The sequence below is a fragment of the Natator depressus genome, chromosome 8 (assembly GCF_965152275.1).
Source record: "Natator depressus isolate rNatDep1 chromosome 8, rNatDep2.hap1, whole genome shotgun sequence".
In the NCBI taxonomy this organism is placed as follows: domain Eukaryota; kingdom Metazoa; phylum Chordata; order Testudines; family Cheloniidae; genus Natator; species Natator depressus.
The window spans coordinates 89,757,225-89,773,370 of NC_134241.1; the positions used below are offsets into that span (position 1 = coordinate 89,757,225).

The 16,146-nt window shown below is 41.4% G+C and overlaps 1 protein-coding gene and 1 long non-coding RNA gene across 2 annotated transcripts in view; one reads left to right on the forward strand and one right to left on the reverse strand.

Annotated features, from left to right (window-relative positions):
* The window catches only part of ATG4C (autophagy related 4C cysteine peptidase), a 34,938-nt gene extending 32,578 nt beyond the window's left edge, over positions 1-2,360 (reverse strand). Inside the window, exon 1 of the mRNA XM_074961606.1 lies at positions 2,210-2,360. The gene's annotated coding sequence lies outside the window, so the exon portion shown is untranslated. The remainder of the gene's footprint in view (positions 1-2,209) is intronic.
* A 203-nt stretch (positions 2,361-2,563) lies between these two features.
* LOC141992940 (uncharacterized) lies at positions 2,564-7,802 on the forward strand. Its single transcript, XR_012640696.1, has 3 exons — positions 2,564-2,784; positions 4,564-4,696; positions 7,609-7,802. It is a non-coding gene; the product is annotated as an uncharacterized LOC141992940 (long non-coding RNA).
* The last annotated feature ends 8,344 nt before the right edge of the window (positions 7,803-16,146 follow it).

The window sequence follows — 16,146 nt, forward strand, 5'->3', positions numbered from 1 at the left end:
ACATAAATCTTGTTTTCCCCTAAAAGATGCTAGCCACACTAGTACACTTTTCTTTTTATCCTCATACATTTCTTTCCTAGAAATCCTCCTGTCTTTAGTATAGTATTGAAAAGAATACCAAGATCAAAGAGTCAAATGTTTCACTTTGGGAGAAAACACACTGGGCTATTCAATTCTCATGCTGATAGGAATCAGGAGTAACTCTACTGAAATCAGTGGAGTTATAGCAATAAAAGATCAGTATGAGAAGAGAATCAGGCCCAACAGACACTGCTTGCTGCAAGCCCCCTCTAAAACCTAGAGCTTCTGTTCTCTACGAAAGGTTTATTATAATTTTGAGAAGTTGTCTAATAAGAAACATTATTAATATAATCCTACAGTACAAAGTGCCAGAAGACACCATACACACAAAATTCTCTGAGTGTTATCAGGCTCCTAGGTACTGTGGAAAGTTTTTACTGACTTTTTACTAACAGCCTAATTTATTAACTAACTAATTCAGCGACAGAAGAGCAAGCTCTAATCTACTCTGCTTTATGCATCACCAGTAAGATCGTTAGAGAAATTCTGGATTCCAGGATCTTTATTATTGGTGATGTGAGAAGAAAAAAGAACCCAGTTTGTTTTTCAGAAGAGATTGCACTTGCAGTAATGACAGTGTTCAAAATTCATATGGAAGTCACTGACAGAGACTAAATATGGAATGCCAAAATATCATTTTTATAGTCACTTTTCTAACAAAAACCACACATTCAGACAGTCAATAAATTACACTCTGATAAATGTAAAGGGTATTTCAAAACAGTATCCTTGAAGGGCAGGTGAAGAGAGCAAGTTTTTTTCTCAGACAAAGATAGAACATTTTACCCATTCAGGATTTAATGCTGAGTAAAAGCTTTTGACAAGCCGACCTTTAGGAACTGTTTCAGATTATTCTTTGGTACTTAAATTGGCAGAAATTAGTGCCAGTTCTGCAAACTACCCTTGTTAGTAACTTCATGGAGAGAAGAGAGATACTGATTCTTCTGGGATTTGTTTGCTCTGAAGGCTTTTGAATGTTAGTATCGGACTGTTGAAAGCATGAAGGGTGTCACGCTGCATTTTTTTATGCTCTTAAGCATAAAGAGCTATTCACAACTTTATTTTGTATTACGAAATATAACTGGCTAGGTACTTAGAAGGCATCATAGATACACGTGCACTTTATGAACAAAGTTTACAGGTGCTTGCTTTGAACGATAAAGAGTGGAGAAGGGGAAGAGATGGATGAATAGTACAATAATGAAATATCAACGTACGCATACTGTTAATTTTTTTAAAACCCTTGAAGGTATTAAGTATTAGGGGGTAGCCGTGTTAGTCTGTATCCATAAAAACAACAAGTCTCCCGGTGGCCCCTAAAAGACTAAGGTTTCTTTGGGCATAACAGAAGAAGTGGTTTTTTTACCCACAAAAGCTTATGCCCAAATAAATCTGTTAGTCTTTAAGGTGCCATCGCATCGGACTCCTCGTTGTTCTTGCAGGTATTGAAAACTTTGCTTGCTCACTCATCAACAGCAAGTGAGCAGCTCTCTCTGGTGAGGCCTAAGCCATCAACTATACAGAATTGAAGCTCTTGTTTAAAGAACACCAAAGTTTGCAGCCCTTGTAGAATGGACGTACTGCACCAAGGCTCCGTCTAAACTACAGACCTTACAGCAGCACAGCGGCGCCGCTGACAGGTTTCCCATGTAGCCGCTCTATGCCGCGCCCTCCTGCTGGCATAATTACACCACCACCAAGCACTGCCTCACCCAGGGCAGTCCCTTTGCGCCCCTTCCCTTGGGGAGGATTGTCTCCCGGGATGGAAAAGCCTGTTGAGATCTTAACCTGCTCCCCAGGCGCCAAAACTGAAGCAGACAGGAAGACACAGGCCTCTCACTAAACATCCCTCGCCCACCTCACTGGGGGAACCAAGGCCAGCCTCCCCAAGGCACCGAGCCATGCACTCCGGGGCGCCCAGCCAGCCTCCCGGTGACACCGCCAGGGACAGTCAGGCTCCCCCAGCGCTGGCTGTCCCGGTCCCCCGAGGGGCGCTCGCTCCACCCCCTCCCGCTGCCCCGACCCCATGGGGGCCCGCAGGAGCCACGCTCGCCCCCCTCCAGCCTGCGGGCAGGACCCGGACGCTCCCTCCGCCCCCGCTGACGGACGGGAAAAGAGAGCCGCTCACCCCGCCACCGCGCGCCGGCTGGCCCCTCGCGGCCGCCGTACGGCTCAGGAGGACAAGCAGGACCCGTTAACGCTCCAGAGTCCAGAACCTCCTAGCCTCTATTTCCGGCCGCCGGTCACGGGACGCCGTCAGCCGCGCTGGACACGCCAGCGACTACAAGTCCCAGCATGCCCTGGTCCCGGCGGGGAGAAACAACGGGCGCGCGCGCGAGGCATGCCGGGAGCCGTGTTCCCTGGGATAGCTGTGTTTCCCCCCCCGGCTGCGGTTACAGCATTTTTGCTCCGCGTCGCTGGCACCGCCCCTTTTGGAGACGAGAGCGGCTCATTTGCATGTTAAAAGCACCAGAGCAGCGTCAGCACGTGTCAGGTGTAATCGCCACTAATGCAACGTCGGCCTCACTGGAGCCAGAGTAGCAAGTAACTCCAGAAGCTTGATTTTCAGCACTGGCCCCGGGGGAATATCTCCTCTGGTTGGCTGCCTTCCCTACGTACCTGTCTCCTGGGGAGGAGCAGCCAATCGTAATAGTACCTATTGCGTATTCATCAGAAAGCGCTCAAAGCTCTTTACACAGAAGGGTAAGTATCATTTCCCCCCATTTGATACCTGGGGAAACCCAGGCACTGGACGGTGAAATGACTTGCCTAAGGTTACCCAGCAGGTGCATGGCAAAGCCTGGACTTGGCTGTAAGGCTCCTGAATCAAAGTCTAGTGCCCTATCCACTAAGCACCACTGCCTCCCAATCAGAACTGCTGCAGGGGAAGCTAGTATTCCCTCCAGAGAAGAGATGTTGGGTGCAGGAGAGGGAGCAGCCCATAACATTTTCACAGCCAGGGAGGAGGCAGCAAAAAATGTCCATCAGTTCAAGGTAGTTCTCTCTCTCTTTTTTTTTTTTTACCCCTCCAAAAAATAGGTCAGTCTGTTTTTCCTTTCCTCCAGTGCAACATCAAGTCTGGGAGAGAAGAGGCCCCTGCTGCAGCTGCCAGCCCAATCCTGGAAGCAGGGGTGAAAAGCCCTCACAATTGCAGAAGGAGTAGAGATGTGCTGAGGGGCAAGGTGTAGATGAATGGTGGGGCAGAATTAATTGCTGGGCTAGGCAGTGGAACACAGAATTAGTAAACGTTTGGAGAGAAGCTGGAAGTTCTGCACCATCAGATGGCATTTTCACACAAATCTTTGTCATTTGATCTCAACTGCGTCCTCTAGTAAGAGCTCCTGCAGCAGGGGCCAAAAATCAGCTTATTCTATAAAGTTTGGGAGACTTGGTGACACTGTAAAACTCGTGAGCAGGGGAGAGGGAAGGGGTGCAGAGGAAGTTCAAAAAATAGAAAGACAGGACAATAAACAATAGAATATTTTAAAAATTGTTTGCCATTTTTGGCCCAATCTCATGATTTTGGGGCATCTGACTCATGATTTTTGAACTTACGGGATTGGCAATTCTTCTAAAGATACTATATAAGTAATAGATTCCTGCATTCTTTGTGTTCCCATTCCACTAGGGGCAGGTTTGGGTGCATAAAGAATACATTACATGCTCTCTCTTTGCACTACTCCCTTCTTCTGGATAAAAGATAGGAAGTGAAAATCTTCAGAGACCTGAAACTCAGGGAAGTGTCATATAAAAAGTGGAAATGAGGTTGAATTACAATGGATGAATATATATTTTAAAAAAACCCACAAGCCTTTAGGGACAAAATTAGAAAGGCTAAGGCAAAAACTGGAGACTAAACTAGCTAGGGACTTAAAGGGTAGAAAGAAAACATTTTACGAATACATTGGAAGCAAGAGGAAGAACAAGGTAGGCTGATTACTCAACGAGGAGGGAAAGACAATAACAGAAAATGCAGCAATGGCCAAAATGTTAAACGCCTTTTTTTGATTCAGTTTTCTCCAGAAAAGTTAGCAGTGATTGGACAACTAACATAGTGAACATCAATGTAAATGGGGTAGAATCTGAGGGTAAAATAGCAAAAGAACAAATTAAGAATTAATTAGATGAGTTAGATGTCCTAAGGTCGGCAGGGCCTCATGATATACATCCTAGAATGCTTAAAGAACTGTCTGAAGAGATCTCTGATCCATAAGTGATTATCTTTGAGAACTCGTGGAGGATGGGAGAGATCCCAGAGGACTGGGAAAGGACAAATATAGTACCCTATCTAGAAAAAGGAGAATAAGGACAACCCAGGAAGTTATAGACCGGTCAGCTTACTGTCAGTACCCAGAAAGATAATGGAGCAAATAATCAACAATCAATTTGTAAGCACCTAGATGAAAATAAGATAAGTAACCGTCAATATGGATTTGTCAAGAACAAATCATGTCAAACAAATCTAATATCCTTCTGTGACAGGTAACAAGCCTTGTGGATGGGGAGAAGCAGTAGATGTGATATATCTTGACTTCAGTAAGGCTTTTGATGCTGTCTCAAGTGATCATCTCATAAATAAACTAGAGAAATAGAGCCTAGACAAAACTACTGTAAGGTGAGTGCACAACTGGTTGGAAAAGAATACTCAGAGAGCAGGGATCTATGCTGTATCTGATTCTATATAATATCTTAATTGATAATGGCATAGAAAGTACACTTAAGTTTTTGAACGATATCAAGTTTGTGAACAATACTGCAAGCCCTGTGGATTGGAGAAAACACCATGCAGGATTAGAATGCACAATGATCTTCACAAACTGGAGAAATGGTCTGAAATAAATAGGATGAAATTCAATAACAACATTGCAAAGTACTACACTTAGGAAGGAGAAATCAATTGCACAAATTCAAAATGGGAAATGACTGCCAAGGAAGGAGTACTTCAGATAAGGATCTGGGGGCTATAATGTATCACAAAGTAAATATGAGTCAACAACATAATATTGTTGCCAAAAGTGACAATCATTCTGGGATGTATTAGCAAGAGTATTGTAAGCAAGACATGAGAAGTAATTCTTTCACTCTCCTCTGCACTGATAAGGCCTTAGCTAGAGTATTGTGTTCAATTCTGGGAACTGGCCAATGGGAGCTGTGGGGGCAGTGCTTGTGGGCAGCACACGGAGACCTGCTGCCCTCCTCCCTCCAAGGGGCGTGCAGAGACGTGCCAGCAGTGGGCAGCATCCAGGAGCGGCATGGGGCCACGGCATGCAGGAGCCAGGTCAGAACCCCCTCCTGCACCCAAACTCCCTTACAGACCCTGCACCCTCTCCTTGCACCCCAACACTCTGCACCAGCCTGGAGCTCCCTCCTGCACCCAAACTCCTGCCCACATCCCTCAGCCCCTCCTGCACCCCAACACTTTGTGTGTGATGTGGCTCTTGAAATATTTTGGTCAAAGACAAAAACAAAAAAATGGCTCTTCTTCTTTGAAAGGTTGCCGACCCCTGGGTTCGACATTAGGAAAAACTTTGTGACTATAAGGGTAGTTTAGAACTGGAACAAATTACCTAGGGAGGCTGTGGAATCTCTGTCATTGGAGGTTTTTAAGGACAGGTTAGACAAATACCTGTCTGGGATGTTCTAGATAACACTTAGTCCTGCTTCAGTGCAGGGGACTGGACTAGATGACTTATTGATGTCCCTTCCAGTTCTAAATTTCTACGATTCTATGAAATGTCAGATCTCCTTACAAACATATGACCATATCAGCTTACCTATGTAGGGAAATGAGACTCAGTGCTAGTATAGTTCATAGATATTTTACTTGTCTCATGTTATTGGAGCTGTTTTAGAGCAAAAGATCCCCAAGTTCTCTCTAGACACATATTTGTTACAATCACACAAGAGAAATGCTGCATCACATGAAACATGAAAGTACCATACACCTAGTGGAGAGCGAACACAGGTGTCCTGGGTTCCATTCCCGCCTACCACTACCACTGCAGGTTGGTAGGACAAGTCACTGCCTTTCTCTGCCTCAGTTTCTCTATCGGTAAAATGGGGGTAATGATGGCAACCTCCTTTGCAAAGAGCTTTGAGAGATACTGATCAAAAATGTTATAAAAGAGCAAGTTTCTATTTTACTGTTGCACCTGCAGCATACAATTCTCTATTGTCCTTTTTTAGCTCAAGAAAGAGAAGAGGAAGGACTGGAAGTAATTTATGCTGCATGTGTTTGTCTGCCAGAAAAAATGATAAAATGTTTAATCAAAATAGGATTGTAGTCTTATCTATTGTTATTTGCTATTTGAACTAAGCTGTCAAAGGCCCAATCAGGAGTGGGGGGGTCCACTGTGGTAAGCACTGTACAAAGAGAGGAAAACAAGGTCCCTGCCCTTAATGGTTTATAACCTAATTTGAAAATATGTTTTTAGAGTTTAATCTTTGTTTTTATTTTCAGATACAAAGACAGATTAGGGTACTTGTCTGTTAGTGTATGGTCTTGCATATGGAGTTTAAAGCAGCTACGGTGGCCAGAATTTACCAATATAAGAACAAAGTTGTTTGATGTATCAAATAAAATGACTGTTCCCTCGCCTGACATTAGTTGCCTGCACCTCCCTACAATGAAATCTAATAACTATGTCTTGATTTGATAGGACACACAACATGCCATCTAGATATACACTGTTAATCCCTACGGCATCCAGGTTATGAGAATGAAAATATTTATTTTCTGCTTTGTGCATCTGTCAGATCATGCAAAACAAGGCTTTGATTACAAAATAATTACAGCAGGCAACCATAAATAACAATATACGTGGATTAGTTTGCTTCACATACGCTAAGTCAGTGGTTCTCAACCAGGGGTAGTTTACAAGAGGTGAAATCAGTACAAACTAAAATTTCATACAGACAATGTCTTGTTTATACTGCTTTATTTATGATACACTGAAATGTAAGTACAGTATTTATATTCCAATTGATTTATTTTATAATTTATATGGTAAACATGAGAAAGTAAGCAATTTGTCAGTAATAGTGTGCTGTGACACTTTTGTATCTTTATGTCTGATTTTGTAAGCAAGTAGTTTTAAAGTGAGGTGAAAGTTGGGGTTATGCAAGACAAATCAGACTCCTGAAAGGGGTACAGTAGTTTGGAAAGGTTGAGAGCAGATGCACCAAGTTATATTTCTGTAGAAGAGAGATTGGGGAAAACATCTTGCATATAGCAAACTTCACACAAGAGTCATAGAGGAAGTTTATACTGTTAGCATTGTAATAGCATGAACTTCCATACAAACAACTTCCCAGCTCCAGTAGTGCTAAATTATGCAATACCAGCAAGTAAATATTTAAAATCTGTTGATAGAAAACATAATGTAAGTGTATGTTACTTTTTTATATTAGCACGCAAGAACAATAGTAAACCTGTGACAAAAACAAGATTAAAAGTTAAGGGAGATGCTCTATACTTCACTGGCCTTACATAGGCTGCAGAAGAGGCCAATGCAATTTTGGTTTCAGATCTTCTCCCCGCCACTCCAAAGGAGAGCTGCTCCAGTCCCACTGCTCCAGCGTCAACAGCAGGGCCGGCTCCACCTTTTTTGCTGCCCCAAGCAGCAAAGGAAAAAAAAATACAAAAAACCCTGAAGCCTGGTTGAGCTGCCGCCGAAGAGGAAGAGGGGGACTGCAGGGCCTGCCGCCAAAGACCCGGACGTGCCACCCCGATGACGGACAGAGTGCCGCCCCTTTCTATTAGCCGCCCCAGGCACCTGCTTCCTTCGCTGGTGCCTGGAGCTGGCCCTGGTAAACACCACCTTCTCCTAGTCTCTTTGGGACCAAAGACAGAGGCAGGGTAGGAGCTCAGAGTTCCGCTCTGTTTTTTCATCACTTTAGTGGCAACTGAGATGAGATGGAACTGGAACCGCTGTACCTGCTCCAGAGAGGAATCATGATCCCCTTGTGGGCCTCACAGGTTAGGAACCATTGGTTTAGAAAGAAGCTTGCTTTGCACCACAACTTTCTTAGCATGATTTTCTTTGATATTCAAAACTAATGAGCTGTCCCTGACTTATTGTATTGATGGAGAAAGTTGAGAGGGATAAAGAACACCCTTCACCATCCAAACTTCTTGATCTTCAGTGCTTACGTGAGCCTAATAGTTACTGCAAGGGACAGGGAGGCAGGAAGCCTAGGTTCCGTCACTGACTTGCTGAATCACTTACCCTCCTTGTGCCTTAATTTACCTATCTTTAAAAGGAGCAAGATAGATCTGAGGGATGTAATAAGAACATAAAAATGAAAAGATCCTTATTATCCAGTTTACTTTGCTCATGTGTAGTCCATTGACTTGAATGGAACTACTTGCATGAGTTAGGTGACAAGATTTGGCCCTTAATGAATTTAAAAGGTTTCACCTAGTTGCCAGTAGATGGCTCTCTTAATTTGCAATGAAATATTTATATTATTTGCACTTTGGGTTATGCTGGACATATTTTCAGTGGAAAGTGTGTTTTCTTTGAGGAACTTTATGTAAGAATAATACAACAAGCAGTAATAGCCGACAGAATTGAATGAATAGGCTAATAAAGACAATATCTATTATTATTTAATACTTTTCCTAACTGGTGTTTGCAAAGTGCTTTGAAGGTAGTGTAAGAGATCTTTTATACTGGTGTGGAAGAGCTACACAGCACAGGTAACAAGCCTGATGAGTCATCATTATACTGGCAGAATGTCACTCACCTACTGTGATAAGAACCAAGTAAAAATTCTCTAAAAAGTTCAGAAAATAAAGATAACAAAATATAGTCACTTATTTTAAAAGAGGTATCTGGCTAGTGGACAGATGCCTAACTGAATAGCTGAGTTACTTCTCTTCCATCCCACTACACTTGGGTGCAGAAGGCCTTTAGTGTAGTAGAATTGCCACAGTGTCATAAATACATCGATATTCTTAGATATAGTCAATGTGTGAACCTTCAGTATATAGACACACAGGTTGAACCTAACTATAACTCTGAGATACATAGAATAGATTGGTCATTCCCTGAATTTGTTGTTGCTAAATCTCCCAGCAGAGAAATTTGGATTTTCCCCATCCAGCATTTTATCCCTTGATGTCGTGAGTTAATAGTTTTCTCCCACTCCCAAGATCAGCAGAGCAGTTAAAAAAGATATATGGACATTTAAAAAAGTATTGTTGGCAAAAACAACTGGGGTCAGTCAGGCTTTATAGTGTCGCTCAAAGTTGCTGTATTTGGTCTAGATATTGCAGCATTGTTAAAAGAAAAGGAGTATTTGTGGCACCTTAGAGACTAACAAATTTATTTGAGCATAAGCTTTTGTGAGCGACAGCTCACTTCATCGGATGTGAGCTATTGCTCACGAAAGCTTATCCTCAAATAAATTGGTTACTCTCTAAGGTACCACAAGTACTCCTTTTCTTTTTGCAGATACAGACTAACACGGCTGCTACTCTGAAAATTAACATTGTTGTTATCCCCAAACAATGCAACAGCGTTACCTCTTTTATCACATTTCAAGTCATTCTTGCCTATGAAATAGTGCCTGACAGGAGAGGATGCTGCTATAGCAAGCCATTTCTGTCTTCCCTTTTCTTCTCCTCCTGTATCTTCTGTCCTTTTCATTCCTGTATTACTTTCTCTTTCTCCCCTTTCCTATCCTCTCGTTCTCGTTCCTTTTAAATATTAAATAGGTTATATTATGGCAGCCCCCAAAAGCCCTAGTCAGAATCATGGCTTTATTGTGCTAAGCGTTGTACAAACGCCTAGGAAGACAGAGAAAAGACCTGAAAAGCTTACAATTATATTTTTGGTTCTTTCTGTCACCTGTCTCATCCCTATTTTCCTGTTCCTCCTTTCTCTACTGTTCTCTCTCTTTATCCTATTCCCTCACTTTGTTTCACCTCAAACCCGCCCATCTCTGCAGCAGTCTAATCCCAACTCATCTTCTCACTACAAGTTCAGCCCCTGTACTGGAGTAACTTTTGGATAATGTTGCATCCTGGGTATGTGAAGGCACCCAGCACCTCACAACAAAAGTCTCGAAGGCTGGAAGAAGTTATTGATATAGTCCTCGTATCTCCTCTTCTTGGAGAGGGTTTATTTGAAAATAGCAGATTAGTTAAGATGTTGGTATTACTGCTGCTCATGCCTTTTCCCATAGAAGGCCCTGGGTCAGATATAGTATATAATTAGAAGGAGTGAGGTTCTGGAACAATAGCAGTGGGGCAAACAACCTAACTAGTTTTAAAATGGAGTTTGATAAAGTTATGAATGGGATTATATGATGGGGTTGTGTGCAACGGCGGGGGGTGGTGGGAGACTTGATGTCCCAGTCAGTCCCTCCCACTCTTATGTCCCTGAGTGTCTCCCATTGTCCAATGTGGCCAGGCTTCACCCTTCTTAATCCTGTGCCAACCTTATAAGAAGATTTGTCCTCGTGACCATACAATTGGGCTATTTTAATTCCCTCTTGATAAGGTTTCCAGCAATGCCTGTTTATTGCTGGAGTCTAGACCAGAATACAGAAGCTTGTTTGCTCAATTATGCACTCTTTACACTGGAGGCCCATAAAGTGAATTAAATTGAAGGGTCTGTTTACATTACAACTATAAAGAGTCAGGAATGCTAGTTACACCAAGAGTTTTCCCTTACTCTGATTATAATTTGGATAAGAGCTGTAGTGCATTAGGCCCTATCTAGCATAACCAGGCTAAAGCTCTGGACGCTTCAGAGTTTTAAACTAGTTGTAGGGACACTTAAATCCCATCTACACTTCAACCATGTTGTACTTGGGGGCCCCTGATGAAGTTATGGTTGCAACATATATGGGGCCTAAAGACAATCCATGTAAGTTGTCTTTGATAGTTTTAAAAACTCTTAATGGTAGAATCTAGATTGGCTATATTTCATAAATATCATAGAAATGTAGGACTGGAAGGGACCTCAATAGGTCGTCCAGTCCAATCCCCTGCACTGAGCCAGGACTGAGTATTAGCTAGACTATCCCTGACAGGTGTTTTTTCTAACCTGCTCTTAAAATCCTCTATTGATGGAGATTCCACAACCGTCCTAATTAATTTGTTCCAGTACTAACTGGAGCTCTCTTGGAGCCTCATTCTGGGGTTTGGGCTTCAGCATATGCCTTTTAAGGATTATATGTTAGGTCAGCAGGTGTTTGGGCCTAGACTGTGTGAAACTCATTTTCCCTTAACATCCATTTCAGTCTAATCCTTTGTGCTGGGGCCTCTCTTCCCTGCCTTTGGGAGGCAGGAATTCACCCAGGCATCAGTCCAAGGCACAGCTTTCTCCCATCAGCTTTATTAGAATCCCACTGACATTGCTAAGAACAGTCAGTGGGTGTGTTACAGAAATCCCAGATGCCTACAAGGAACTCGAACTCCATCAATCAAAAACAATCTTGACTGCCCCAGTCTTGGCTCCTTTGTCCCAGGCTAAGGCCCCTCCTTCCCTTCAGACAGTGGCTGATTCTTTAGTGGAGAAGTCTCAACCTGTTGTATCCCTGCAGTGGCAGCATGCACTCCCTGCTGCAGCCTGCATGGTCCCTTCTCGATTGGCAATCTAATCAGTGGAGAACTGGCAGCAGCAAGGAGGAGTGGTATTTCCTGCCAGCCAAGGGTGTCGGAACCTTTATAGAAGTGGGGGGTGGGGCGGGGGCAAGGCCAAAGTGGCAGGGGAATTAAAATATTACTTAAATATCCTGCAGAGTACAACTGTAAAATAAATAACCAGAATACAAAATGTAGCCACATTATAATATTTAAGGTATATTATAATATGAACAAACAAAAAAACAACTTTAGTTCTAAACATTGGGTCTGTATTTTATTGTACGTCACTTACATTTATCATTTTATTGCATATACTCCACTATTAATACTGCACTATGATTATTGAACTGTAACTTGCAATTCTGTAGCATCACAATCAAATCATCCTTGTTTATTTGTAATGCATGTTTTAACAATTGTAACCCTAAATTTTAAATCTCCTGGAAAAAGGTGTTATCAAAATAAATAACAACAAACAACTTTGAAGGGAGGTAAATGTGTCCCTTTCTAAGAGCTACCATATAAAATGATGTTTTTTCTAATGTTTTATAAAAAATAAAATAAAAAATATTTTTAGAAAACCTAATAAACACCATCAACAGGCTGTAGCAGATGGAAGTAATACGATATCTGCTGAGCAAAAAAATTTAAACTTAATGCAGTTTTCATTACATGATCATCCAGGATTGCCGTGGATATCTAGGAATGCATCTGATCCGATCTCATAGTGCATCTTGGCCATTAGCAGTACGATCATGGTTTTTCCCATAGCACATATGTTTCTTATGTTAAAAAGTGGGGGGCATGGCCCCCTGGCTTTCTGGGTGGTGCCAGATCTCTAGCCAACCAGGACTCTGGGATGTGGAGAGGTCAGCTTCTCCTATTTGCCCATCCCCAGCCAATGAGGCTCCAAAGTAGTTTCAGCGTTCACAGCCCTTCTGCTGATCGGTGGAGTGGAGAGGTTCCACATCTCTGCCTTTATATATGGCAATAATCCTGCACTGGCACATAGATATACTGGCTAGGTCATCCAGTATCTCTCCATCTTGAACATCTATGTCCCTACGAATAACTCCTATTTACAAACATGTTAGTACAGGTTTTATAACTAGCTGCATTAATTTAAAAATGAAATCATTGTTAATTTTATGCTTAAATAATTGTCTGCAAACTATTTCCTCAACTGCCTAACACCAACAAAGAAAATCAAGTTGCAGCACTTGACTTGCAGTGGGCCAGTGCCTTGAAGTCAGTTATTTAGTAGTTTCCTGTACTTGAGATACATATTTCCATTTTCAGTAATAGAAATTGTCACATTTCTGCCCATGAAACTAAGTCACTGGGTGAAGAGCAGTGAGTGCAGTCTAGCTTCACTTCATCACTCAGAAACTTTCTTTTAAACTGCTTTCTTAATTAGTCTGATAGATTTTGAAATGTAATGTATCCATGTGGTCAACATTTATGCTTCATGCCCAATAGGATTTTAGAAAGTGTCCAGAGTTGCTCTAAACTGTGCTGCTGTTTAACAGACTGTTTCAGAAGGAATCCAGATCTAAGCCCCACACATCCATAACTGTATTGCAAAGGCTGGAGGAAGGGTGAAGGAAGAGTTAAAGGGGAGAAATAGGAATTTCCAGGCTTTTGAGAAACGCTTGCAAGTATCTCCAGGCCCCAATGGTGTGTGTGAATAAACACATTTGTGAATCATAAAATACTAAAAAATAGACCCAAAACACCACTATTCTACTGTTTGTTTGTTGCTTTAGTCAGGAAGGTCAATATGCTTCTCCCAAGTTCTACATTATGATGTTCTCTATTGACTAGAGTGTGTACACTGAAATGAATGTAATGTATTCAGCCCTTAGGTACTTTAGTTACAGGAATTTCTAGAATACCTAGGAGAGATACGATAGATAGATAGATAGTCAGCTCCTGTGGCAGTAACTTTGGCTCAGCCCCTACTCTAGGCATGCCATGGAAACTGAAGCAGTTCTGCTTTAATTTTTTAAAATCTCCTGACCTTTCAGTTGAAAATAAAAATTTCAACTTGTTGCGACTCTGCTGTGTGTAAAGTTAAGCATGTGTATGTGCCTTTGCAGGATCAAGGCCATAGGTTGTCATTTTTGAACCAAAGAGAGCGACTACCCAAGTTGAATACCTCATCTGATGCATCTGCTTCCTCAGGTGTTGCAAATTCAGACATAAGCAGAGTGTCTTCAACAATTGTGATATTTGTCATCAGCAAAGTATGAGCCTGTTAGAGCTTTTCCAAAAGCACGGGTAGATGGTAGCTGAGATGTTCCATATATTGTCCCTCTCCGAACAGCTCCTTTATCTTCACTCCATAGAGGAATCCTTCTTGACCAGTTTCTTCTTGATTATTTTCACCAGCTTTTCCTGTGAATTTTTGTATGTGTCCATTTCCTTTAACATATTTTAGTTTGATTTTAGGTTTGGTCTCTTTCTTGCTTACAGGATCCAGTTTTATTTTAATTTCAGAAAGAACACAACTCAGCTTTCGAAGGACAAGCTGAATTTGCAAAAATGGCAGTTAGAAAAAGTAGCTTTTTAATGTGAATCTAAGAAGTTTGTTATTGAATCAGTGGAAGTCAAACACTGATCCCCACAATGCCATTCTGACAGAGGCAATTCATAGAATATAACTGCATTTTAGCAGGTCTATGTGTGTGAGGTTTGTAAAATCATTCTCTTCTTTATTATATACAAATTTATTTCTTTAGAGAATAAGTGTGCTTACAAACAGTTTATTCAAGTTCATTTAATTATGATTGGCTCAGATCTGCAAATACATACTACCCCAGTGTAGAGCTTTCTACGAGTCTTGCCATTGACTTTCATAGCATTATTCATGGCACTACTCCAGTAATTATTGCAGGATCACAGTACTACTTAGCTCTTACGAACCACTTTATATTTTCAAAAGCAATGTATAAAATTTAGCGAATTAGTTCCACACCACCTCTTCAAGTAAAGATTATATCCAGTTTTAGAGATGAGGAAATCGAGGCACAGAGGGTAAGTGACTCACACAGCAAGTCAGTGGCAGCGCTAGGATTAGAATTCAGAGTTTATGGTTCTGAACCAGAACATCAGTCAGACTGCCTGTCAGTAGTATGGAGAAAAGATTTGTTGATAACATGAATGTTAGTGTTTGGTGTTATTGGGAGCATACTAGAAAAGAGACTGCATCTTTTCTTACAGATCTTCAGTTTTTCCTTCATTCTGTTGGTTAATGTTCCATGCGCTGAAAAATGTTGAGACAGTCAATCTACAGTATCTGTTGGCCTTCCTTACAAGGTCATGTATACATTTCTACCAGCCTCACCCATCTGATATGATTTAAATTCATTGGCACTGATGTGGTAGTTTGTTGCTGGGCTGTAGCTATCTGGAAAGTAACAAGAAATGTTTCTATTATTTTTCTGATATTTGCTTGTTGAGGTTCACTGGGTTGAGAGATTTTTTTCATATTTAGACCAAATATATGGAGAGAACCTATCAATCTGCAGTGCATAATTCTACACGGAGGGAATATAAATTATGGTTTAATCTACGTTAGCTACAAGACTATATTCGTTTTATTCATTTTATAGCTTGGAAACTTAAATATACATTCTTCTCTTTGTGGGCAGATCTTACACATTAGATAACATGAAGTCAGGATTTTCTCATCTCTGTTATTGCTTCTGTACTTTGCTACTTATGGATATTTACCTGCTTGAACAGAATGAAAACAAAATAAATTATTTAAAAAAAAAAAAGGAAGGATTTGGCCCCTGTAGGGTATGCTGCTGCAGTGATGTACCCTAAGAGCCTCTTAGCTGGCAGAGGGAGAAATCTTCTGACATGGGCATGGCATAGGACAGCCAGAGGCTGCCCTGCACAGGCCTCCTCCTACACGTTTATTCACACGTGTTGTGCCAGAGCAGGAATGGAATCCCAACTAGAGCTGAGCTATTAACTGACTTCTTGGTTCACTGTCTGAATCCAAAAATCTACCCCCTCTTTCCCAAATTTGGTTCTTTTTGAACCAAACCTGACCTTTTTTCCCAATTTTTTATTGCCAAAACCACCCCAAAATGTAATTTGAGTCGAACATAACCTTTTGAATCAACAGTTCATTTTGAAAAGGTCATTTCAAAACAAAATGTCAAAATGGTTTATTTAAAAAATGTTTAAACATTTCCAGGCTTTTTTCCAGCCAAAACTATTTACCAAATTCAACCTAAGCTTGCATTTTTCAGGGCACTAAAACTGTTCGCATTTTTTGGTGTGACTTTACTATTTTCTTAAAAGAAAAAGAAAAATTTGCCCAGCTCTATCCTATACATTCAGTGACAGAGATTCTCATTTATCAGCTGCTGTGCAGCAGTTAATAGGAAGCCTGGACGGGGGACATGGTAAATTAGAGCAGCTCCTGAATTCTGTACTTCACAGTGTATTGG